Here is a 27,229-nt window from a genome sequence, read left to right as displayed (position 1 = left end):
ATAGGTAAGAAAATAGAATCTTGGACACTTTAGGTAACTTGTCAAAGTTGTAATAGTACAAAATACTCTCCAACCAAATGGTTAATTCAGGACTGCTTAACGCTCAGTGTATGCTGTTTCCTCAATGCTAAATTGACTGTCAATAAATGATAATGCATTTGACTTGAACTAGTATACATGAATTATATAGTTTATCATCCTGTAGTAGGAGCCCTAAATCTATCAATATTTCTTAGTTTTTTTAACATGGCTGTGATAAATTAATTACCCATGTAATATATATGATATATGAAAGAACATTATACATTCACAAAGCAAAGTCTGTATATAAATAGTTGCACAATATATAAGGATGTAAAACTTCCAAAAGAGTTTTGAAAAAGTTTAGGACCTGACTCAAAGTAAAATATAATTTAAGCCCGGCTGGGCTTGACCCAGTGGTTGAGTGTCGACCTAGGATCCTGGCGATCAAGGTTCAATTCCCGGTCAGGGCACATGCCCGGGTTGCGGGCTAGCTGATCAGTGACTCTCATCATTGATGTTTCTATCTCTGTCTCTTCCTTTCCACTCCCTGAAATCAATAAAGATATATTTTTAAAAATAATAATTTAAATTCTATATAATAAGGGTTTTCTGAAGAACACTATGAATTGTGAAATGAACTAACAATGGAAGTGCTTCATGATGTCTATGACATTTAGTAGCTCGCTAAACTGTGTTCATGAGCCCTTTTTAAAGATCCAATTTATAGACTTGAAAGTGATGCTACTTTATTATGAAATAAAAAGTGCCAATCTAGAGAATATTTTAAATTAAATATATTTTATTCTGTAATATATATAGTTTGAGGATTGAAAACATGCTATGAGTTTAGTCCAATCCACAAATCATTACTGTACTTCCAAAAGATTCTTTATATTCAAATACAAAACATGTAAGTATTCTGCTAAGACATGAATACTGAAGAGGAAGTAATTTTGCTTCTACATGAAGATTATTTCAAACTTATTGTTACCTCTATGCCTACTTTAAACAAAGAGGAACTGACAATACGGGCCTGCCATTTACTTAAATATTGCAGTGCACATGTTTTCAATTATACTTTGCAATGTAATCAGTTTATATGCTGTGTCCTTTACGCTCTTTATTTTATCTTTAGCTGTTTTTGCAGAAGTAAAATACTGGAAAGTACTCAATCTAAGAAAATAGATTAAATATTATTTTGCCAACTTTGGAAACTTACTCAGATTCCAAAGATGATCTTCGTATGACAAAGATATTCTACATAATTTCCTTGAGATCATGAACTGATTAGTAGTCAAGGAAAATGAAAGTGTTGAAGAATTGCAGATGTTTTCTCTCTCTGTACTTCATACATGTACTTAAAGAACAACCACTTATTCTTCTATGTGAAGATGGTGTGAGGAGAATGGGAAAAAATAGACACAAGAAATGGTGCATTAAATATATTGTAGTCGTTATGGTCTTGAATATATTTCACAAATAAAAAGTGAAATCTGTTCCTGAAATCTGCATATCCCACAATCAAAAATTCACTTCAGCAGAAGCTATATCTACATTAGCATTTCAATTGAGGCATATTTTCATTATACTATTCAAGTCACTTTACTCCCCCTCTTTATTTCAGGATGGGCAGTATCAAATTATATGGGATTGACACTTTCTACAAAATTCATAGAAATTAACAAAAATGTCAAAATAGACTCAACCTAAACAGTTTATCTTTTGTTCTTTTGTTCATTCCTAAAGAATGACTATACTCGTTAGAAACCTTAAGTGGATCCTTATTTTCTACTTACAAAAACCCTGTTATTATGACATTCACGTCCTACTTTCCAATCCCATCAACAGTCCTTTACCACACCCCTCCCTTTCCAATTCAGTATACACTGCACAAGCATGGTGACTTGATGTTCCCTTAACAGGCCTTGTACTCTTTTATTTTATTCCAAGCCTTAGAGAACAATGATGCTACCTGCCAGTGTCAATCATCATTCCTTATCCATTTAGCTACCGAGTCCTCATGTGATACTTTACATAATATTTTTCTGATCTCACTCTTTGAATCTGTTAAAAATAATGTTGCCTGCCCCTATATCCTCATGATACCTTGAATTATTATTATAGCTACTGACAGTTTCTCTTATACTATATTTTCCAGTGTAATTACTTGCCTCACTTCCAAATTGGGGGCTGCTGGAAGGCAGGGTCTTTGTGTTAGTCATCTTTATAATCTTCCAGCCCTTAGAATGTTGTAGAATATTGTAACTTCTCAAAAATTACTTAATTTACACCTTAAACAGTTTTCCTCAAAAAGCTGAGGTTATTTAAATTATTTAAACTATTTTAATTATTTAAAAGCTTTGTTATTTTAAGTAAATCTAATATCATTAAGCAAGTAAAACACTGTGTTTTGAGTAAGTGCCCAAATACCGAGCATCTGGGACCTCTAATGGCCAAAATAGTTAAAGTAACTGGAGTGCCTGCCAACTGGAGTGATATGTATGAATACCTGCACTGTTGACCTCATTCTTTGTCTACTTTGCCAAGTTCATCACCTTATATAGTGACAACTATTTTCATATTCGAAAATTTTAAAAGGTAATTTTGTTGTCAGAATGCCTAGGGACAGATACATTTCCTAAATTCTATTGAATTCTTCTATATCTGTACACCTTTATCATAATTTTCCTGATGTAGTGCACTAACATATTTCATTCATTAAATGTTGACAGGGTATCTACTCTATATCAGACGTGCTGGGCAGTGAGAGTATAACTGTACAGTATAAACACAGTTACTCTTCTCCTGGTTTCTATGATCTGGTTAAGGAATAGGCAAAAAAATTACAACATAGTGAGATTTCTGTTATGTTCCTTTATGGGTTGTCACAAGAGCGCTAAGGTGGGCCACTTAACCTAATTTTATAGGGTTAGGGAAAGCTTTTTGGAAGAACTGATGTTTATGCTGCAACCTAAAGTGTAGGTAGAAGTTAGTCAAGTGAGGAGGAACTAAAGAAAGGCTCTAGCAGAGGAAGCAGAGAGGAGAGAACATGCTTTGGCTAGGAAATAAAGGATACCGGGATGACTGCAATGCTATACAAAAATAGAAGAAAGGAGAAAGGAGGCTAGAAGGATGTTGAATGGCATTTAAACCTTTAAGAAGTTTGAACTTTAATCTGAGGTCAATGGGAGACATTGGAACTTCCAAGGGAATGACATAATTATAATTATGTTCCAAAAATCACTTAGGCTGCAATGTGGATAATGGAGTAGACCAAGGGGGGCAAGGAGGAGACACAAAGAGCATTTGTAGTTATAAGTGCTCTTGGTCTGAGTAGTGACAGAGGTCAACGAGATGCAAAGTGCTCGAGTTAGTATAGATGAATAGATGTCTTGGATAAGAAATGAGAAGTTAATGATGATTCTCAGTCCTGTGACTTTTGCAACGGGGTAAGTGATGTTGCTGTCCAGTTGATGAAACCAGAAAGACAGGACTAGGATGGTGACATTTTCTCCTGAGTGAAGTACAGCTGAGCACCCCTCATCCAGAGCTGTGGATTCTAGGCCGGTGTACAAACCATATGCTGAGGATCACAAAGAAATTGAGTGAGAGTGTGCATTATTTACTGAAGTGTTCTCATGGTAGGATGTTCCATGCAGAGAAAGTTTTAGATTGTGCTTATAGTGATAGCTAATAATAAAACGCTTTTTAAATGGCAAATACTTGTAATTAGAAATGGCATTGTAAGAGTTTTTATTTGAATATTTCAAAAAGGGAAATTTGAAAAAATTGGAATTGTCAGGAAATGAACTAATGTTATCAACAAGGTTATGAGATAATCTGCATGTATTTAGGAGCAAGTTGTAGAACAGAAACGTGGTTTCAAAAATAAGCTTGCTGAATTGCTTAAGGTAATGTCAATCTCAATATAAATAGGTGTGATAAGAAGTCATAATTTTGCTAATTAAATTGGAACCTTCCAGACAATTTAACTGGATAGCCTCTTTAACACACTTTAAGAGACTTGGCAAATCATGTTTAAATGATCTGTAGAAATCTGACATTTACCCCAGGCCTTCATATACTTTTAAAAAATGTGATTATTTACCAAGACTGCCTGCTTGCATTTTTAGGTGTAAGACAGCTATAGGTTCAGTTGACTTATGGGTATCTCACTGGCAAGGCTCTAGTTACTGTGTTTATGCTAAGTTTCAAGTTAGAGCTTGGAGGGCACAGAGTAAGATATATGGAGTTTGAAAATGCCCAAAAGAAAATAAAAAAGGGAAGATCATTGTTTTCAGAGATACTAGGAATACTGCCAAGGAGCCTAAATCATATTAAAATTACTTTTTGAAGAGATCTTCTTGTGGATTTAATATTTTCCAACCAGGCAGAGAGAAAAATGCTTCAGAAGTCACAATTCATTCTAGCTTATTATATTTTATCATCTGGAGGAATAAAACTAATACCAATGAATTGCATTAGGTCAATGAGCTCATCAAATTGACTTAAACATCAAAAAAGATTCCATATCTATCCATTTTTAAGAACTTGCTAAAGGTCCTACAAAATATATCTTCAGTGTATTCTGATCTAACACTTTTTTAAGTGACACGTGGGAATATTTGAATATTGCATTTCATTCATAATGCTGAAAGAGTCCCTAAGCAATTAAACCAGCAGATTCTGCTGCCTTTCATTTCAGGGATATATTACTCTCAATCACTGTGTCATAAAATAAAACTCTAAGTGAATTAGACAATGATTAGTATTTTATCTGTCATCTATACTCATTTGGCCCTTTTGGTAAACACATTTATTTAAAGACCTGTACTTGGAAAACTCTAGGACATTGAAAAAAGAAATAGAGGAAGATACAAGCAAGTGGCAGCACATACTGTGTTCATGGATTTGAAGAATTAACATTATTAAAATGTCCATAGTGCCCAGCTGGCATGGCTCAGCAGTTGGGTATCGACCTAGGATACAGGAGATCGAAGTTCGATTCTCAGTGAGGGCACCTACCTGGGTTGTGGGCTTGATCCCCAGTAGGGGTCGTGCAGGAAGCAGCCAATCAATGACTCTTTCATCATTGATGTTTCTATCTCTCTCCCTCTCCCTTCTTCTCTCTGAAATCAATAAAGACATACTTTTTAAAAATTAAATAAAATAATAAAATAAGATGTCCATACTACCCAAAAGCAATCTATAGATTTTATGCAATTCCTATTAAAATACCATTGGAATATTTTGCAAATGTAGAACAAATATTCTAAAAATTTATATGGAACAAAAAAAGACCCTGAGTAGATGCAACAATCTTGAGAAAGAAGAACAAAGTTGGACGTATCACTGTACCTGATATCAAATTATACTACAAAGCCATTGTAATCAAAACAGCCTGATACGGGCACAAGAACAAACATATAGATCAATGGAAAAGAACAGAAACCCCAGAAATTGACCCACACCAACATGGTCAATTGATACTTGACAAAGGAGGCAAGAGCATACAATGGAGTAAATATAGCCTCTTCAATAAATGGTGTTGGGAAAATTGGACAGGTACATGCAAAAAAATGAAACTAGACCAGCAACTTACACCATACACAAGAATAAACTCAATATGGATGAAAGCTTAAATGTTAGAAATTATAGATGCCTCTGTTAAAGATAGAAGAAAAACTATTGACATTGTGCATTAATATTTACAATGCCTTTGAAAGTAAGAATCACAAGTAGGTCAGGTTTGACAATAACTCCCTTTAAAAGTTTGGGCTTCCTCAACTATGATGCAAATCTACTCTGTGCAACATGACCCTTGGCTGCTCTGCATGAGCTACTCAGGGACCTGAGAGTAGTGGGAACTAATGTGCATGTAAAGTTTATGGTACCTCCTGTGCCCTGAGTAGTAAAATTCCCGGGTCTTGACCCTTGATTCAAATGTCTTCTGCCAATATCCGTGAAACTACGGTAGATCAACTTTTTAGCTTTTAAGCTGAATCTCAACAAGCATAGAATCTCAAATCCTTTCCAGTTCTTGACAGGTATTGTTATTTTCAATATGATTTTTGAAAAATCCAAAACTATTCTATTAAGTGAAATAAATACTCAGAAAATATTACTTAATGAATGTACCGGATTACTGGAAGTTGTGTTAAAAATGCAAAAATATAGGATAGGTCCCAAAACAGGAAAGTTAATGATTCAGATTTTCTGAAGGTGATAATGTTTCATTTTAACTAGCATGAGTCTTAGACCCTACAGAATTTTGAAAACCACTGATATCAGTATGTAAATGACTAGCCCAATCTTAAGTTGTCACATAAACTATGTATTTTTTATCAATTAGCTGAGTTATAAGATAGCTTTAGTTTTATGAGAAACACTACAACCTGATAGTTAAAATTTGATTAATATATTCTAGAATATTATTTCCCACTATTTTGAGGAACATTTATTTCTTCATATTCTTTGCACAGCCCTTCCCCCCCATTATGTTAAAATTAATTATTCTGTATCTGGCAGTACTTATGTAAGTTAAAAGAAATTTGCAAATAAGACAAAAAGAAGTGAATGTGTTATATGTTTGATATTCTAATGGGGTATGTATTTAGAAATACCCACTGGTGATAGTACTTATATATATGTGTGTATACCTATTTACCTTTCCATCTACCTATTTCTGTATCTATCTGTATGATTTGAATATGCATTAGATAAATCATTAAATGCTTCATGTTTGGTTAATAGCTAAATTTTAAAGATATGTCTAAAATGTTTCCTGTAGCCTGGTTACCCATCTTAATATATACTTTCTTCACTGCATCGTTCTTTTCTGCTCTTTTCCTCTGAGTACTTAGAGGATGTATAGCTCTCTACTAGTGGTTTGGAATATATGCATAAAAAGGAAGCATGATCCTTTCCCTCAGATAAGTCATGATATGAAATGGTAACTATAGGGTGAAAACATAAGCAACAGGGAAAACTTAACTGCAAAATTATGCATAAGTGTTCACTGGAAAAAGAGGGCACATTTCCTTGGAAACCGGTTTCTCAAAGAATGTGTTAGAGTAGACCAGAGTGGCTTCTGGAAAGAAGGGATTTGTAAACCATGCTGTACAATAAGGCTAATAACAGAATGAAATAGTTTCCATTTTCCTGAAACCTAAATAGTTTTACTAAATGATAGAACGACTGAAATACCTTTCCTTCAATGGCTAATACCACAACCAGAGAAGGTGAAGAAATGTAGCATGTACAGGCTTAACCATGACAAGTGAATATCATGTTCAGGAAGAGCTGAATTTCAAAAGCTATTTTTACTTTTTCTTTGTAAATTACAACACCATATAATGAATCTAAACCCATAATAAATGGAAAGAACAAATCATAGTTCTTACATTTTTCATTTGAATACAGAAATGACACTTTACCTTAGATTCAAAGTAATGTGATGGGTTCCAACCTTCATATTGACACAGTGATGAGGGATAGAAGTAATAACTTTAGTCAGATTTGCTGTATATATTTGCACATTGGGAATAATGGGAAAAGCTTCTTATTACAGGAAGACAGTTATCCACTTGAGGATAGCAGTGATTTACTGCAAATTACTGCAAGGCAAGGTACAGAAAAATTCAGTGATTTCCTCTTTAATGCTGCATATTTAATCTTTCATGTTTTTGACACTTCTACTTTATTAGTAATGTGATTAACATATCTATGAGACTTTTATTCTAATGAAATATTAGATATCTTTATTCTGGTTGTAGACATCATGTTCCTGTTTACTATGCTAACATTCAATATTTACTACATAATAACATCATCCTAATATTTACTATGTACCAAGCATTATACTAAGCATATTATACACATCTCATTTGATTCTTTAATCCTCTTTAAGAGAAAGATATTTTGTCCTACCCCATTATATTTTTAGAGATGTGCCTACGAACAGCCTGATGAGAGATGTTGTGGCTGGGAAAATTGACCTGTAATTCAGATACTCTTATTGTAAAAAAACAGGAAGAGTCTCAAGTGTCTTGCATCAATTACTTGTACTTGGTGAATAAACAGGCACATACCCTGAATCTTCAAAACAGTGAAGTAAGGGACTATGTGAAAATCCATGTGAGAACTGCTAAACCAAGACTCCAGTACCTTATCTGAGAGCAGTGGGCACTGGGAAGTCTGCACCTCTGGGAGGCTATATTGTTGTTTCTCACTCTGAACAACTGTCTTGTGAAAAATGGATTTTCATATACTGGTCCTTATAGATGCTTTATATTTTGCTTGTTCACATCTTTCATCTATCACATCATCATCTTTTCATGGCAACCTTGCATCCTCACTTTACAGATGAGCGAAACAAAGTTTAGAGATGTTAAAGAATTTACTGCTATTATAGAGCCTTTAAGTGGCTAAGATAGGATACAGTCTAAGAACCAACTATGTCAGAGCACAGATTCTTAACTAGTATACTTTACCACCTATAATTATTTGTTATCCGAAGGGAAATTTTTCCACTGATAAGGACTTCACCAACAGACCTTCTGGACAAATGTGTGAAAGCTAATAAAGAGTTGCTACTTAAATACTTCAGCCACATAATTATATTGAAGTTAATTAATAAGTAGAAAACCAAAAGAAATTTAGAATGTCAAGCTTTTCTAATTTGTTCTTTTTCAATCACTTTTATCTCTGGTGGCATTAGATAAGCAAACACCAGTTGCTGGCTCTTTCCCATAGCAGCGTTCTGTTTTATATGCACTCTTCCCTCGCTCTGTGTCTTTGGTGTAGCATATTAAGCCAGAAGGGCAGCATTAGTTGATCAATAGGAGCAGGTTCAGGTTGTGGGGAAAAAAGTAGTGATGCTTCAGGTATAGCCCAGAAATCAATAAGGAAGAGTGCTTCCTAACAGAGTGAAATGGAGAGCAATTACTTTACTGCAGCTAAATGACATCCTGTGTTGGATCAGTGTCGATGCAGGAGGCTGATGGGCACCAAACTGAGGGCCTGTGAGATAAGTAGTTGACATGGTTACAAATGCCATATACCAAGGAGATGATTTAACCTGAATTGGTAAATTAAGTCTTTATTTCCATGAACTGTCGTAGTCGGGAAATGTTTCAATCTTGAGCTCTTGAGTAAATTCAAGAAAATATTGGAAGGAATTACAATTTTAATTTGTGGCAAGGTTTCTCATCCTTGGCACTATTGGCAGTTTGGACTAGATAATTTTTCTTCTGAGGGACTGACCTATACTCCTTACACACTAATAGTGCCCTCCCCCCGCCCCATTGTGAACATAAAATATGTCACCGGAGAGGCAAAATTGTCCCATTTGAGAACCTCTACTTATCAGATAATTTTTTTTTACCTGACTAGTAACATGTTCATACATTTTTTTTTTTCCTGGTATTATTCTTAGATAGAAATAAAAGTTCTATGTGCATGCACCTGAAGGAGAAAATAAGTATTGCTATGAGTCCTATCTAATTTGAATGAGTCTCAAAATACTTGGGGTTCCTCTCTCCTTTGCTGTATTTTGAGTAGATATGTTCATTTCATTTGAGTATTATATAGCAGTAATTGGTGGTCTTGTTCTTCATGGAAAATGTTGTGCAGGAACCACTCTTTAAAAGGGAAAGGAGAATATCCCTACATCTCTGATCTATTATTCTGGGCATTCAAACATTGACTGAATTGTTAGTTGAGCTTCTTTGTTTCCTTCTAATACACTGTGCAAAAAACGACTGATTCTAAGTATGTATTATCTGGAAGTGCCTTCACCCCCCCTAAATGGCACTGTTTCTAAGATGAGAACCCTTCTTGTGCATCTTCTGTAAGCTGTATTTACTTCCCTATGGTTCTGCATGAGTTATTTCTGAGCTACCTCTGTGGAAGGGATCTTTCCTTCCAGTTTTGGTTAGATAGTTCAAATTATTGATGTGTTCTGAGTTAAAACTAGGTGTGTATTTGAGCTAAAATATGGATGCCATGTTTTTCTCTAATATCTAATCATTTTAATTATTGGTAGTACTTTTTTCAATGAGCAGAATTTACTGTTTAATCATATCATATCTATTAGTATATTCTATAGCATACTTTCTGGGCTTCAGTTATTTGGGACATCTGTCAGTCTACTTTATATGAGAACACAAAGAAGTTTTGCATAGCGTCCTTTGACTTTTGAAAAGTAAAGAGAGCCCTGGCTGGTTTGGCTCAGTGGTTAAAGTGTCTGCCCACAGACCAAAGGGTATTGGGTTTAATCCCAGACTTGGGCATGTGCAGGAAGCAACCAATTGTTGCATCTCTCTCACATTGATGTCTCTCTCTCTTTTTCTCTCCTTCCCACTCTCTCTGAAAAGCAATGGAAAAGGTATCCTGAGGTGAAAATTAAAAAAAAGAAAAAGAAAGAAAGAGAAAACATCTTGAACACTGGGGCAATTCTAATGATTCACTAATAAATACCTTGTTACCTTGTTGAAATATGAGTTTTGCTATTTCACGATGTATTGACTTCTTCTGGGTTACACTAAGTAGTACAAATATTATGCATGGTTTTATACAAGAACTATACATAGTTTTAAAAATCTATTATTGTAATAAACCACAGTTCTCTCTTGTAAGGTAGATAGAAGAAGAGATGCAGAAAGAAATGCTGCAACTTTATGCAGATCTTCTGCTCTCAGGTATGAACTTGAAAAGGACATGACGTGGGCCAGATGATGAGAGGACGAAGGAAGACTACAATAGGATGTTTTGAAATACTCTGGATACTAGAATGCTCTCGAATTTTGTTTGTTTATTTACAAAATGCCCACAGCATGCTTCATTAGCAACACCTCCTTCTTTTAAAATCGTATGAGCTATTGTACAGTGAAATGAAATCACTACACCGCAGTAGGTATAGGAAATCTAGTGACCTCTTTATCCATTCTTCATTTAACACACAATTTCAACAATACTAAATGCCAGAATCAGAGTTTCCATGATTCTCTTTACCTATGGAGTTCCAGTTGAGGGGTTAAAGACATAATTCTCTACTACTTATCTCAATGATCAGTTTATTCTCAGCTTTCAGAGAAAAACATGCATTTCAAGAGAAAAAGTGTAAGGCTGTGAGAGTCTTTGGACTCTAGATGTATGAGATATGTCTTTGAGGAGGCAATGATATCTCAGGAAAATCACCCTCACTAAGGCGGTATAAATGTATTTTTGGAGGAACTTATTTTATATTGACAAGGCCTTGAGCAATATGATCCAATCAAAAATACCCTAATGTTATGCAGTACACTATTCTGTCAGTAAACTTTTCTAGATAAAAATATTTGAAGGAATATCGTAGAACCAATATTTACTTCAAAATGTTTCATCATCTGTTCATATTTCTGAAGAAAAACAGTAAAAGTTAGGTTTTTACATATATTCTGCAAATATAATATTACCTTTGGTCCCGAAATATGCAGGTTATAAATTCAACATGTGTAACTATTTTTACCATGTAGAACTGAATCTTATCTGATGGCCATATATATTTTTTTCATGTTTTATCTGTACTTTAACTTTCTGTGTAAATACCAACCAAGTTAGTTATAAGTCTTGTTTCAGGTATTGCATTTTTTCAGAGCTTCTAAAAAATTTATTCTTGCCTATTATGTGAGATACTTGAGTTTCTGATAATGTGTAACTTAAATGTAACCACTGTTTGTGACACATGGCTTCTTTGGTCTCAAACAAGTATATGCATTCTGGGTTGCCTTATTTGAAACACTTATACATTGGAATGATTAGTTTTTAATTATCTAATTAACCTACCTAAAATACTACTTTCTCATGTCATTTACTTCTTAATAAATTTTCAATCCATCTTCATGTGATTTAAAATTCTAAACTCCTTAAATTATCTGGTAAACACAGAAGATAGACAATTTATATGTGTGATATTCTTTTGCTCCACCTCTCTATGAACATCCTGCTTCCCCTTAACAAGAAACCATAATACTAACAGTTCTCCAAATAAGCCCTGTAAATATATACCTTACCTCTCATCATCAGTGCCAGGGTACCTTCCTGACTTTACAGGAACTCAAATTATATTCATTCTGGAGGATTTAGCTGAGAACATATCTCCATATTTGATCTTTCCTTTTTTTACCCATTTCACCTAGTCCCTTCCTTTCCCCATTTATCTTCAGTAAATGTTTATCAGTTAGTTTATATCAGAAAGTAGGCTAGATTCTAGGAGAATAGCTGTGAACAATTTTATCAATTCTTGCTCCCACAGAACTTACAGTCTAAAATAAGTGGGTGACAGGTGTTAAATAAGTGTACAATATATGTGTGCACACACACATTAAGACAACTGCTATAAAGAAATATTATAGGGTGTGTTTGTGTTGACATTATAAAAATATTATATCTTGATTGAAGTTGTGGGGTGTGAGAAAGTCTTAAGAATGTTCTGAGGATTGAATTATAGCCATCAGGCAAAAATGAAAGGAAAAAAATTCCAGACAGAGGCTAAAAGATGAATGACTTAAAGGATCTGAGAAAGGAGAGAGCTGCTCTTGTTTAAGAAACTCAAAAGTTACTAGTGTCACTAGAAATTCAATGATCGAGGGAAACATTGTTCAGGAAGAAATTAGAAAGGTAGGTACTGCTAGATAGTTCAAGGTCGTGTAGACCATTACAAGAATTTCTATCTTTTTGTAATTCAGTAGGAAGATGTTGAAGGAAAATAAGGAGATCAATGGCATGCATAGATTTGCATTTTAAAAAGGATTTATCTAACTTTTTCTGGTGTGTGTGAAGGTACAAAACAGTAGATGCAGTAACCCTGGCAGGAGGTAATGGTGACTTTAACTAGAGGGATGGAGGTGGAAAGAATTGAACAGAAGGATGGTAGAACCACAGAGCAGTGATAGATTTAATGGTAGGGAATGAGAAGAGGAAAGTCTCGAGAACAATTCCAAATATTCTGTATGGTCTCCATTTATTTATTTGTTCAACAAATATTACTGAAATTGTTAAGAGTAATTGAAAACTAGAATGATGCAATGATAACAAATCACTAAGAAAAAAATAGAAGTGAGATTCCTATAATATAGGAGATATTATATAGAGATAGATATATAAATACTCTGAGAAAAAGTTCAGATTGAAGTATAAGTTTAAGAGTTGATCACATAAAGATGATATGTAAAGTTATGGGACTGGGTGAGATCTCCCAGGGAGACTGAAATAAATCTGGACCAGACCAATATGGCTTGAATATTTAGACAGAAAATTGCCTGCAAAGAAGATTGAATTGTGGTGACCAGAGAAACAGAACAGCCAGGATCATGAGATGTCATAAATACCAAAAGATAATGGAATTCATGATGGGAGTAGTTAACCAATTAATGTTTCTTAATTGTGAAGAATATGTGAACTGATAAGAATCCATTTGAGTTAAAGGTCTTCAAGAGGAGCAAGAGTCAAACCATAGTGAGTTGATGAATAAGGGGGAAGTGAAAAACTGAAGCAATCAAAGAAAGCAATTCCTTAGAAAGCTCTGCTTTACTTTTAGAAATTATGATGTTATAAGACCTATTTTTCACTAAATTTCTTCTTCACTTGAGACATTTCATATTGTTGTTTTAGTGATCTACTTAATCTTTTTATTTTAAGTACTAGTTTAGTTCTTATGCAAAAGGAAATGCCTGCCTAAGCATAGGATTGTATATTTGATTTCTTTGACTCCCCCATTGTGGGTGGGTGGGTGGGTGGGTGGATGGATGGATGGATGGATGGATGGATGGATGGATGGATGGATGGATGGATGGATGAAAAAATAGTGAAGACAGAAAGAACTGTGGAGAATGAGGAATATTAACAGAGCTGATATGGGAGATTCACTGTCTCTTTTTTTAGGACTAATTTTAGATTTTAATACTTCTAAGGTCTCCCCATAGTGACTGTAAGGAATTACTCAGAACATTCAGAACAGCACACACATGATCTATCAAATAGTTTTTGGGTTTTTTTGAGAATTCACTTGCTACCTACACTAGCATCTGCCAGCCTGTCCTGAGGTTAGATGGAAAACCATCATCATTATGGCCAGAATATGGAGTCAACTCAGCCTTATGATTCTAGCACATGGGCCTTCCAACACAGTCTATTGAAACGCAGGAGACAGCACCTCTGTAGCCAGGAAAGAGTTATTCTCTACCTCTAGATGACTTCAATCTGAGTAATGCAGAGATGTACCCAAGCCAATGTCCTGTTACCATGTCTTCCCTTTTAACTACAGCCTATTGAAGCAGAACACACCTAGCAAAGGTCAGTGCATACATATGTAATCTGTCATCACATGCTTATTCTTTGACCTTCATTTTTCACAAAACAGCACAAAATGCCTTCTTTGTTCTACTCTAAGAATTTATCTATATATTCATCCTTCCCCCCCACCAATTTAACAGATATAACTGTATCTATATAACCATAGCTCATGAATGTTGCTGAAAGATAGCGTAATTGCTGTATCATATACTTAAATATTTTAATACAAATCCTTCTGACCTTGTTATTCTTATGTCAAAGGTGTTAAAGTGAAAGTTGATGGGTTCTGCATGGAAACATTAAACAGTACTGTGGGAGGTCTGGAATTGGTTGTTAACTGCCACTAAACTAACATCTTTATAAATTTGGACAAGTAGCTTATCAACTCTAGCCATAGCTTTCTTATAAAATCAAGGGAGTTTAACTACATCAACTTTACAGTCTCTACTTCACCTTGAATTTTTATTATTAAACCAAAATGAAAATATTTATATTAATGGGTAAGAGGTTATATTTCCAATTAATAAAATGCCAAAAATTACATTAATAAAATGAAAATAATTGACAATTTATTTGTCTTAGCAATGTTTATATTTCATCTCTCATTATATTTTATACTATGTTGATTTTTTTCTATTTAAAATTTAGTTTTATAATTTTTAAAGTATGACTAATTTTAAAGCTGATGGCCCATCTGTTTCCTCTTTGTTGGAAGACTTTTTGAGATGACTCTGAGTTTATAAAGGAAACTGCTTTGATAAAGCATCCCTTCCAAAGAAAAAAAAATAGCCTTAGAATTTCTTTTGACACTCTGTAGTATTTCTAATACTCATAAACTCATCCTAAATAGAAAAAAAAAAAAAAAAAGGTTGGTTATTTAAAAAATTGCTATTGTTAAATAAACCTCTTATCTGCAAGGCTTAATTCTTCACACAATGAAAGAATATATATTTTCATTTTAAATGCTTCTTTTAAAAGTTGGTTCTAATTTGTAGATAATGATATCATGGCCATAACTTTTTACTCTAGAATTCATTCCCTGCTGGGTCTTATTCTTTATTTATACTATATGAAAGCATTACAGCAAGTCAGATGGGAGATAAAAATGAGTATTACTTCATCAAAACCCCTAAAACATTCTGCATACTTTGTATTTCCATACATGTTTGTAATAGTCTTTTGATATTACTGTCACCTATATGTCCCATGAATTTTCCTAAATGAAATTTTGTCCACCTTACATTTCGAATAATGAGAGAATATTGTACCCCCGGCGATGGGCAAAGAGATGCCTGATTGGTGGTATTGCTCTTATATCAATCAGGGGCAGAGCAGATGTACAGTCCTTCATTCATCCTAGCTTGATGCCTGTGTTGGTGGCCAGAGCTGTTTCATGCCTGAGGCACATTAAAATAAAATAAAAAAAGAAAGAATATTGGGAAAAGTGGATCAGTGAATCTGGGGAGATGCTCAAGTGATCTGGTATACTTGGACCAGTAGTTTCTTTGTGTTAGCTACATTGCCAGTTATTTTGGTGGCAGTGGGCAACTGAGGAATACTATTTGTCTCCCTTTTTTTCCATTGTCATTCTTATCTACTTACATATTACCCATACTTTCTGAGTACCTCTGCTTTTCATGATTCCTTTCAAACCCTTTCTTCAGGAATAATCCAATAATCTGATTCATACTAAGGTTTAAATGACTAATTAGTAATAATTTATCTGGAAATTACCTGGAAGCAATTCTCCAGGGAGCCTGGGTATATTTTGTGTAATAAACTAAATCCAGACTTAACCACCCAATAATATTTAATATATCTAAATGAATTGACACAAAGGTGAGATTTTAGCATCAAGAAAATTTGGGAAGAGTATTTATTTAATTTTTTGACAGATAAAGAGATGGCATAGTACATAGGACTTGGAATTCAAACGCTCTCTATTACTACCTGAGTCATCTTGAGTAAGCCAATTATTATTGGGCCTCAGCTTTTTTATCTGTAAAATGGAAGTGAGGCATTTGAAACAAATTTAAATGTACATTGATGAGGATAAATTAGGATACTTTATGGGAAAATAATTTCTAACATTTAAAGCATAGGACAGATGAGATGCTCTAATTATTTTTATTTATACTATTCTCCAAATTATACCATGTGTTTAATTATGTATTATCTTTATTCAGTGGGTCAAACTTATTCCTTAAATGACTTGCCTTACATTATACTGATATAAAACAACAAATGAACGGTGTAAAATTGTATTTTTATTTCACTTCCTTTCTCAGGCTATTTTGTATGTTAGGTAAATAATGCCTTACTTTTAGAAATCTCCCAGTGAAGTTTATTGGGTAATATTACTCTTTAGATAGAATCATTTAAGCAAGGAGCTTAGGATCCACATTATTTAATTAGATTAATAACTACTAAAAAAACAAGAGTAATAAACAATAGTCTAGATCCTTAATTAATTTTATATTTATATTTTTTCATGTATTGGATACAACAAACATTTCTATCTTATAAAGCCACAGCAATTAGCTACAAAGACTGAATTTTCACACAATTGACATTATGGGACTATAGGGAATTTTGTGATTATTTTTGAATGCGGCTTTTATTCAAAAAACATTGCACCATGTAATATGTGCTAGGTGTTGGGAATCGAGGTGTCTAGACAGGAGACTCGTTTTTCATGTTGTTGCTGTAGTAAACCACTGCGATTGTCCATTATTGTGATTTGCTGTGCAAGCACATAAGAATTACTTCCTCCTCATTTCCCTTAGGCATATAAATTCAGCTTAAGCCCTCACTTATCCTTTTCATTTAGAAGTCACATTTTGCTAGAATATCAGTTGTACAGAATTATACTTTCTTAGGTTTCTTCTGAATTGAGTTCTTAATTATATATCCACATTGCTATTATAAGCAGTAAGTGTCTGAAAATCACCTTTTAACTAAGGAGAATTATTCACACAGAGTGGGTTACCCCCCCCCACACACACACACACATTTTAAAGACATCTCATTATTGTTCCTCAGGATTAAGCCTGTCCAGAGTTCATTTACTCAAGTTATAATCAGAATAATCAAGCACACGCCAAGTGGGTTATGGGAAACAACTGTTGCGTGCTTTGATTTTTCTTGTGGGGAGAAAGGCGTTCTTTCCTCTCCTGGGGGCTCTGCTTTTTGCTGACCTTACCAGCATTCACTTTGCTTATTCCATGTAAGTTCTCTAACCCTAGTTGAATCCTCGGTGCCCACAGGAGAATGCAAGGCGCCCTAAAGAATTAAGGAGTGAGGCTGAGTCAGAAGAAGTAATTTAACTCTGGACAATTTCCTCTTGGTAACTTGTGCAATCTGAAAAAATAGGTCTTGCCTGCCCAAAACTTTGAAGGTTTCTTTTCGGTTATTACTTGAACTTATTACAAGGCTTCCTGCTTGCAAAGCAGTAACCACTTCTGTTTACAATCTCTTGGTGGTAGAGTGTTTTTTAGACCTTAAGCAAAATTCTTCTTTATCACTGAAAACAGATTTCACATCTAAGGATACAAACAGATGCAGCAATGTGCCAAAATCCACAGAAACATGTCCTGGTATTTATAACTGCTTTAGAAATCCTGTTCCTCAGTGATGACAGGAAAAGGACAGTCTGTAATTTTTAACAAATGTAGTTTGAGTTTATACTGACACTTCAGTGGCTGTCATTGAGAAAGAGGCGCATTTCAGGTCTACCAATTTACTTCCTACCAATATATTAGGTAGCAAAAAATCAAATGGGGCATTTGTTTTTTAAGCAGTTTATAACACTCCATTAATATCCCTCCATTTCCTGTATGTGCTGGAAAAGTTATTTTTAAGACCTCTGTTAAAAGCACTGTATGAAGTGCTGCCTAATTAAACAGATTGGAACCCTAATGCATCCTTGGTTATTCTGGAAGAAGAAACCCTTAGATTTTAATGTACCATATACTGTATGTGGTTTTTAATGCTCTTGTTGATCAAGATTTACGTTTATAAATGCTTCCAGTGCTTATTAATACATTGCATTGGTTTAGTAAATGAGCTAATATTTCAAAATTAATCAGTGTAAGGGCCCAGGAGAGTATCAGGTTTATAGTGAGCATTATGTGTTTTTACAATAACATAAAAATTATAAAAGCTTTAATTTGCTTTCCTAATGGCTATAAATGATTTTTATTTATTTATTTTTTACTTTTTATTCTTACCTGAGGATATGTTTATTGATTTTAGAGAGAGGGGGAGAGAGAGAGACACACAGAGAGAGAGAAACCTCAATGTGAAAGAGAAACATCAATCAATTGCCTCCCATACACGCCCCAACTGGGGATCGAAACTGCAACCCTTGGTGCACAGATAATGCTCCAACCGAGTCACCTGGCGGGGGCTGTAAATGATTTTTTAAAAGGATAGCAGTTTCTACATGTGGACTTTTCTTTCTCGTTTTAGACGTATTACATTAGTCACTTTTAACTGTCTTATTTAGGAAAGCATTATAATTTAGGCCAGTGATGCTCAACTGGGGGTAACTTTGCCCTCTAGGTAATATTTGTAATGTCTAGAGACACTTTTGATTGTTATAATTGGGTTTAGGTGCTACTGGCATCTATAGATAGAGGGAAGGGATGCTGCTAAGCATACTGCAATGCATCAGGCATCTCCCTACAACAAGAAATTACATAATCCCAAATGTAAATAGTGCTAAGGTTGAAAAACTCCTACTTCAGAGCTTAAGTTTCAAAATCCAAATATTTGAACTCCAGTTCACATTCTGCTGCCTGCTAACCTTGGAATCCTGGTAAAGTACTTAAGTATAAGAGTTTCAGTTTCCTTATCATTGAAATGAGTATAATAAAATTCTCTAATAGGGATTGAAAGTAATAATACATAAAACAAAGCACATGTCTTGATACATTATAATTATTCACAAAATCTTAGTGATTATTATAAATAGAATCTGAGCTAAAGTGACTCATTGGCCTTCTAATCATTTTTCTAAAATAGTAAAATTATACAACATATTTAAGAACCCTTTCTCACTTTATAGATCTTTTCATCATTAGGTATCAGATAAATAACTAACTCTTGAAAGCACTCCTCACCACCTTGTTGCATTTTGTTGTTGTTGTACATTAATTTTGTTTTGTTTTGTCCAAGATTTAAGGCTAGCTTGAAACTTTAAAAAGGTAAATAAAGGTTTCTCAAGAATATAAATCCTACTCTTTTCCTTGGCATAATTTTAAATTACTTTATACAAATCTAAATTCTTTGACAGGTTCATGGGTAAGCAAACTAGGAACTTCATTAATACTGGATTAGAATCTAGTGTGATGAAGTTTTACAAGAAAAAATCTTCATGTTTCTTCCAATATTAGGCTCCATAGACAATAAAGCATTTTCTTGGAGTACTGTAGAACCCATCCTCTAAAAGTAGGACAAGAGAGGTTCCTTTAAGGTGGGTGCTTCAGTGGGGAGGAAACTATGTACAGAACACTTCCAATTAATTCTTATTTAAAATGTGTCACAATGCTAATATAACCTGTCTTTAATAGAGTTTACAAAGATCACTAGAAAAGAATATTAAAGAGACTCTTAAGACAGTATCCAGGATAACTACATAAAAAGAAAAATAATAGTGAGTAAATGAAAAGATATTCCATGCTGGAATAGTAATTGGGATAATTACTATTATTAAAATGTACTTACTACCCAAAGCAGTCTACAGATTCAATGCCATTCCTTCCAAAATTCCAATGGCAATTTTTCACAGAACTAGAACAAATAATTCTAAAATTTGGATGGAACCACAAAAGAGTCCAAGTAGCTGAAGAAGCCTTGAGAAAGAAGAACAAAGTTAGAGTATCATGCTCTCTGGTTTCAAACTATACTATAAAGCTATAGGAATTAAAACAGTATGGTATTGGCATAACAACAGACACACAGATCAATGTAACAGAATGGAGAACCCAGAATAAACCCATCTACATAGGACAATTAATTTATGACAAAACAGCCAAGAACATACAATGGGGAACACATAGTCTCTTCAATAAATGGTGTGGGGGGAAATGGACAGCCACATGCAAAAGAATAAGAGTAGACCTCTCTCTTACACCATACACAAAAATTAGTTTAAATGTAAGACTTGATACCATAAAATTCCTAGAAGAAAACATAGTTGGTAATCTCCTTGACATGGATCTTATCAGTATTTTTGTGGATTTTATTCCAATGGCAAGGGAAATGAGTAAAACTAAACAAATGGAACTATGTTTAACTAAAATGTGACTGCACAGCAAAGGAAACCATAGTCAAAATAGAAAGAAAATAGTATTTGCAAATCATATATTTCTTAAGGAATTAACATTAAAGAACTCATACAACTCAACTACCAAAAACCAAACAACATAATTAAAAAATGGAAAGAGGCCCTGACCCATAGCTCATCTGATTAGAGCACCATCCAATATGCCAAGGTTGTGGGTTCAATGCCCCCTTAGGGCACATACAACAATCAACCAATGGATGCATTAATTGGTGGAACAACAAGCTGATCTCTCTCTCTCTTCATTCTTCCCTCTGTCAAATCAATAACTAACATTTTTTTTAAAGGGCAGAGTATAGGCATTTTTCCAAGGAGAAAACACAAATGGCCAACAGGCACATGAAAAGTTCTTTAACCTCACTAATTACTAGAGAAATATGCGCATCAAAATCCCAAGGAAGTATCACCTCACTCCTGTTAGAGTGGCTATTATTAGTAAAGAAAGAGGAAGGAAGGAAGGGAGGAAGGAAGGAAGGAAGGAAGGAAGGAAGGAAGGAAGGAAGGAAGGAAGGAAGGAAGGAGGGAGGGAGGGAGGGAGGGAGGGAGGGAGGGAGGGAGGGAGGGAGGGAGGGAGGGAGGGAGGAAGAGTGAACAAGTGTTGGAGAGGATGTGGAGCCAAAGGAACTTTTGTACACTATTGGTGGGATGTAAATCAGTGCAGTCATGATGGAAAACAGAATGGTGATACCTTAAAAATTAAAAATAGAAATACCATATGATCCACCCATCCCACTTCTGGGTATTTATCTGAATACAAGAACACTAATTCAAAAAGATATAAGTACTCCTATGGTCATAGCATTAATTATAATAGCCAAAATTTGGAAACAACCTAAGTATCCACTAATGGATGAATGAATAAAGATATGATATATATGGATAGACAACGTGAATAGACCTTCAGGGCATTATGCTAAGTGAAATAAGTCAGATGGAGAAAGACAAATGCCATATGATTTCACTCATATGTGGGATCTAAAAAAACAAAACAAAATAAAAATGAACAAACAAAACAAAAACAAACTCATAGTTACAGAGAATATCATGATTACCAGAGGGAAAGGGGAATGGGGGATGAGTAAAATGAGTAAAAGGGATCAGTTTTGTAGTGATGGATGGTAACTTGACTTTTTGTGGTGTAACTTTTGGTAGTGTGCACAGATGTCTAATTATAATATTGTACACATGAAATGTGTATAATATTATTTATCAATTTTACCTCAATATAAAAATAAAATATAGTCAAGACTTATTTATAGATTTTAATGTTACTCAGTGAATTATATTATTTGTACATGCCTTTATTCAGATCACTTTTCATATATACTATAATCATATTTAATGGTAGAGGTGGCTTCTTGACTTCAGATTTATGTATATGTATTATAGTAATTAAGTTAGTATATACATTATAGAGTTTGTTCTGTAATTCAGTTATTGTACTCTCTCAGCTGGTGCCTCCATCATTTATTTTCTGCACTAATGAAGTGACCAACCCAATTAACCTTCAAGTCTAGGCCAGTGTCAGATGGGTCACAGTCATTTGTTGAGTGTGTATTTTAAGTAATATATTGCTACTATTACTAAAACACCAAAAATTATACTTTTTATAAATTAGAGAAGATTCTGATCACTCTGTTTGCATTTCTGAACCCAAATGTTTACATAAATGAAAGATATAGGAGTTGAGTTAAAGATATTTTAATGGGACTATTTTCCTATCTCTGGTTTTGGCCAAAGGAGTTTGTCTCTATGTCATGTTGACACATGGGAAGAAAAGAGATTAAGAACCGTTGCTCCACCTTTCAGTTCATTTTCCACAGTATTGGGAAAATGTACTTATTTTTTCAGCTGTTTTGATACCTAATGCTATAGACATAATGTCATACTGCTTTGGTGGTTACAAAAGTTTCATTTCTTCTGAGGTATATCTTCTAGTTACATAATAAGGTCTTTTTTACTGGGGAAGGTACAGCAAAGGGAGACTACAAAACATCCCTGAAAAGTAGCCTGTCCCTTGGGAAAAGTCGAAAAGGAAGGGAGGGAGGAAGGGGGGGAGGGAGGGAGGAAGGAAGGAAGGAAGGAAGGAAGGAAGGAAGGAAGGAAGGAAGGAAGGAAGGAAGGAAGGAAGGAAGGAAGGAAGGAAGGAAGGAAGGAAGGGGAAAATATACATGTTCCATGCTTGGTAGTTTAAGATCCAGATGATACATCAATCAATGTAATCAACTCATTCACCAATAAGAGAAAAAAATATCAAGGTGAAGAACATTCCATATTAGATATACTCTGTCAGTAAGAAAAGGAATCATGGTAGTAGATTCTTTTCTGGTATGTATAAATATTAAGGAAGTACTAGTAAATACAGGGCACTGTTACGAGCAGTAGATTCAACGTTAAACAAGACAGGCAAAGTTCCTGCCCATATGAAATGTATATTTAATTGGCTTGGGTGTGGAAATGCATAGGGTTCAAAATTTACATTCTTGAAAATAAAATGCAGTGTTCTGCATTGCATGTCTTACTTGATCTAGAGGGCTCATTAGTAGGAAGACATGAACTTACTCAGGAGGTATAATTCTCAGTGTGTGTTTTCATCCAAGAGTTACTACTTAGTTTCTTCTGCTATAAGAACTCTGACCAATGATACTGGCTCACTTTAACATAATTTCATATTTATCTCTTATTTTATTTTGAATTCAAATTATAGTGTTGATATTTTCAGTGAATCTTTATGATTTTTAAAAAATATTATTTAACACTAGCCATTTTTCTAATGTAAACCATTGTTTTTAGCTAACTATTGGGAATAGTTTTAAATGTTTCTATTCCTTCAGGAAAAATTCTAGGTGTAAAACTATTTTTTGTTAAGTGAAGAACTGCTGAAAAATATATATATTTTTAAAAAATAACCAATCATGCACTAAGTTCTAATCAATGCAAGAAACTATCACAGGGAGTAACAACTAATAACATTTTTGGCAATTATCAATGTAGTTCACAAAAAAGAAAAGCTTAAGAAAAAAATATAAAACACATTAATCAGTGATAGAAATATTGCTATGTTCTCCCATTAATTCTCTCATCAAGTCATCCTGTCTTAATAAAAATTGGGCTATACACGTTGGCATGATTATTGCATTTCTATTGTGCATCAGTTATGAGACAATTTTTTTAATAGAATAAAGTCCCTAAAATCAGATGAATCTTGAAATCAGTGCTTTCAACCAGGTCGAGGTTGTGACAGAGTTTTTGCATTGCTGTAAGTGTGGATTTTATAGCTTCATGTTGTCCTTTTTTCAATTGAGTTCAATATAATGTTGGTATTACATGTGTTGAGTTATCATTTAAGAATATTTTCAAAAAGTTTTTACTATGGCTTGGTATTATAACAAGTTATTTTGTATATGGAAACCCAAGGAAAGAAAGAAAAAGGGTGTAACTTTGATAATAGTGAAAAATATATATTTATAATTGGATTGCCTCAGTTCCACACTTTCTTCTAAAACTAAAACCAAATGCTTTATGAAATCTAAAGAGGAAATATACCCACATGTAAATGAAGCCATAGCACTGAGATAAATGTGAAAAAACTGTCTATCAAATATAAAAAACTGAAGAAAGAAAAGAAATTGCATGAGAAGTTGATGTGACCAATTATTGGGTCACACTGACTATAATAAGGGAATGGAATATGGTTTTTGTTTGTTTGTTTTTAATTAGCATGCTTTTTGTTTGTTTTTCCTTTCTCAGTGGTATGTAAAGTAATGTGTTTTAAAATCAGTGATCTTGGATTCAATGAAATGCAGACTATATGCTCCAGTGAAGAAATGAAAGAAAAAAATATTATAGGGAGATAAAGAATTGATTTTATTATAATCTTCACACTTGATTGACTAATCACTATATTTGCCCTCTATTTCATCCTCTACTAGGAACTCTAAGAATAGGTTATAAAATAGCTGTTTGACAACTAAATGGTCTAAAAAATAACATAATTATATGAGTTTGGGGAAATTTACTTCCAGTTTTGAGAAAGATGTAGCTAAGCTTATGCACTGAGAATTTCCTTTGGGGATGTGATCCCAAAAGCTTCCGAAGGCATTAATTTCTTCATCATGCTGCTAATTGATGTTATTTATTTCCCTCTGGGCTAGGGCAACCAAATACAAATATATATCTGCCAAAATATATTTTTATATTGTGAATCAAGGAGATATTTTCCATGTTTGTCTAAACATGTTCCAAAACAGGTAGAATAAACTATATATTTTAAGTGTAGAATTTTAGAACTGGGAAGGGAGTGGAATGAATATTAGCATTTCTTCAAGATTTTTCCATCATCTCTTTCAATAGGCTCAGATAAAGAAGCCCACAAAAATTAATTTATTCATCCAAGGTCAAACAGTTTGATAGCAGCACAGTCAAGATTAGAGTCTTTGATTAAAGGTTCAATATCCTTGCCGTTGTGCCAGATTGTCTCATAATATATTAAATATACAAGTAGGATAATGAATGTCGTGTATGCTGTGGTTGTGCCGCCCTGTTCTCCCTTCCTCCACCCTAAACACACACTCCCCACGCACAAACACACACTTTCACAACTAAAGCCTTAATTTTCTCAGTTGCTGAAAAACGTTGGCCACTGATAGCATTCATGTTAAGTTCTTCTCCAAGAATTTCTCTTTACAAAATAATAATAATAATTAATAATAATAAAAATAAGCCTCCTCACCCTAGGTTACGTTGCCTTCCCAGAAGCTGCCAATGTTCAATAAGAGTACAAGGCTCCACACCACTTGCCTAAATGGATGACAACTATGAAGACTCATCCAAGCTTTAGATCTCTCTGTGTGATCATCTGAGATAGTGTAATTTCATAGCATTTTAAATTCTCCCTTTGCCAGACCCTGGTTCCTTCACTGCTCCACAGAGGTTGGCTTGAGAATACGTTCCAATAAATTTTTTGTTTATTGTCTCAAATATTTGTCTCAGAGATGTTCTTGAGAACTGAACTTCAACAATAAATGTAAACTTACTTAAATATTCCGGAGTAAGTTACTTTGCTCTTTCTAAGTCTACATAGAAATATTCAAAGTGGTTTAGCTTCTAAAAGATGAAATCTGCATCTACCAAAGTGATTGCGAGGCTTATTGGTCACTTTACTTTATTACTGTAGTTATTACTATTGTTTCTGTCATTAAGATCACTATGTATAGCAATACAGGTAAGAATATAAATCTTCCTTTCACAGATGAGGAATTGGTGACTTAGGGATGGTAAGAAACTTGCTATGGTGACCCAGCTGGAAAATGTCTGATTCTGGTTAATTCTGCCATTAGACTTTAAGCTGCTTGAAGTCAAGAGCCAGTTCCTTTATGAACAGAGCTGCTTCCCATCATGTAATGCAGTGCCTTGCCCTCTATAGGAGTCAATAAACATTTTTCAAATGAATAAATTAATTCATATACGTCTGACCCCAAATCCTTGCTATTAACCCCTCTGCTATGCAGTCTTCCATGTATATGATGAGTGTTGGATCAATGGTGAACATCATAAAGAACTAAAAAGGGGGGGGTGGGGGTGGAGTCTAAGATGTCAAAAGCAATTTATGCCAAACAAACAGGAATGGGTAATTTAAATATGCATTTTTCTTTAAAAATTGAGGGGAAGAGCCTTGATTTTTTTTTCCATTTTATGGTAGACCCACATGTACCTAGTAGGTATCAGATAATATAGCAGAGAAGGAGTATAGCGGCTGTGGATTGAGTTGTTGGGTTTTCTTAATATACCTCTATTAAACTTGTATATTCAATTTAATATAATATCTCAGGAGGATTAAAATGACCACATAAAGAAAATAATGGCTATTTCCCCAAATGTAACGTCATAGAAATGATCTCCATCCTCCTCCTCTACTTTCCTAGGCAGCAGGTATAGAAATAGAAATGAAAAAGAAACATTACCACCGATAATTATCACGATGGACTTACTAATGTCTCTTTTGTCCCAAAACAAAAATTTCCTCAGAATGTTTTACAAATATCACCCATGTTGTGTCTAACACTTGGGTGCAGGTATTAAGCACAGTGTTGATTTGGAGTCTGCCAGTGACTGATTCAATAGTTAGGTAAGCTTCTTATAGAAGTAAAGTTACAAAGATGAAGGGAAAATAAAGGCTCACATTGCTAAGTAAATGCAAATACCTAGATTGTTGGAAAAGAGTCAAGAAGAAGTAAGCTAGAAAAATGTCTGAAGAATGAAAATTGAATCAAAATAATTTATTCCTTTTACTCCCAAGAAAGTCTCTGAAACATCTGCTGTAAGTCGTGCAATGCTTCATTTATACACCAGATAATCAACCGGACTTCCTCTACTCCAAGTCTATGGAAGAGTTAAAATGGCAAATTAGAAGTACTAGAGAGGGTCTGCTATAAGTAGATGCATAATAAAAACCAGAAGGACCATTTAGAAATCAAGACGATTTTAAAAAAAGAAAGGCATGATTAGGAAAATACCTCAATCTGA

At 34.2% G+C, this 27,229-nt stretch overlaps 1 protein-coding gene and 1 pseudogene across 1 annotated transcript in view; both read left to right on the top strand.

The window, feature by feature from the left end:
• Positions 1 to 27,229, top strand: part of CCSER1 (coiled-coil serine rich protein 1) — a 1,053,060-nt gene that overhangs the window by 1,017,533 nt on the left and 8,298 nt on the right. The gene's annotated exons all lie outside the window — the stretch shown is intronic.
• Positions 15,624 to 15,768, top strand: LOC148094439 (small nucleolar RNA SNORA48; annotated as a pseudogene).

Source organism: Miniopterus natalensis, chromosome 1, assembly GCF_054644295.1.
Source record: "Miniopterus natalensis isolate mMinNat1 chromosome 1, mMinNat1.hap1, whole genome shotgun sequence".
Taxonomy (NCBI): Eukaryota; Metazoa; Chordata; class Mammalia; order Chiroptera; family Miniopteridae; genus Miniopterus; species Miniopterus natalensis.
This window is presented reverse-complemented; position numbering and strand designations above follow the sequence as displayed.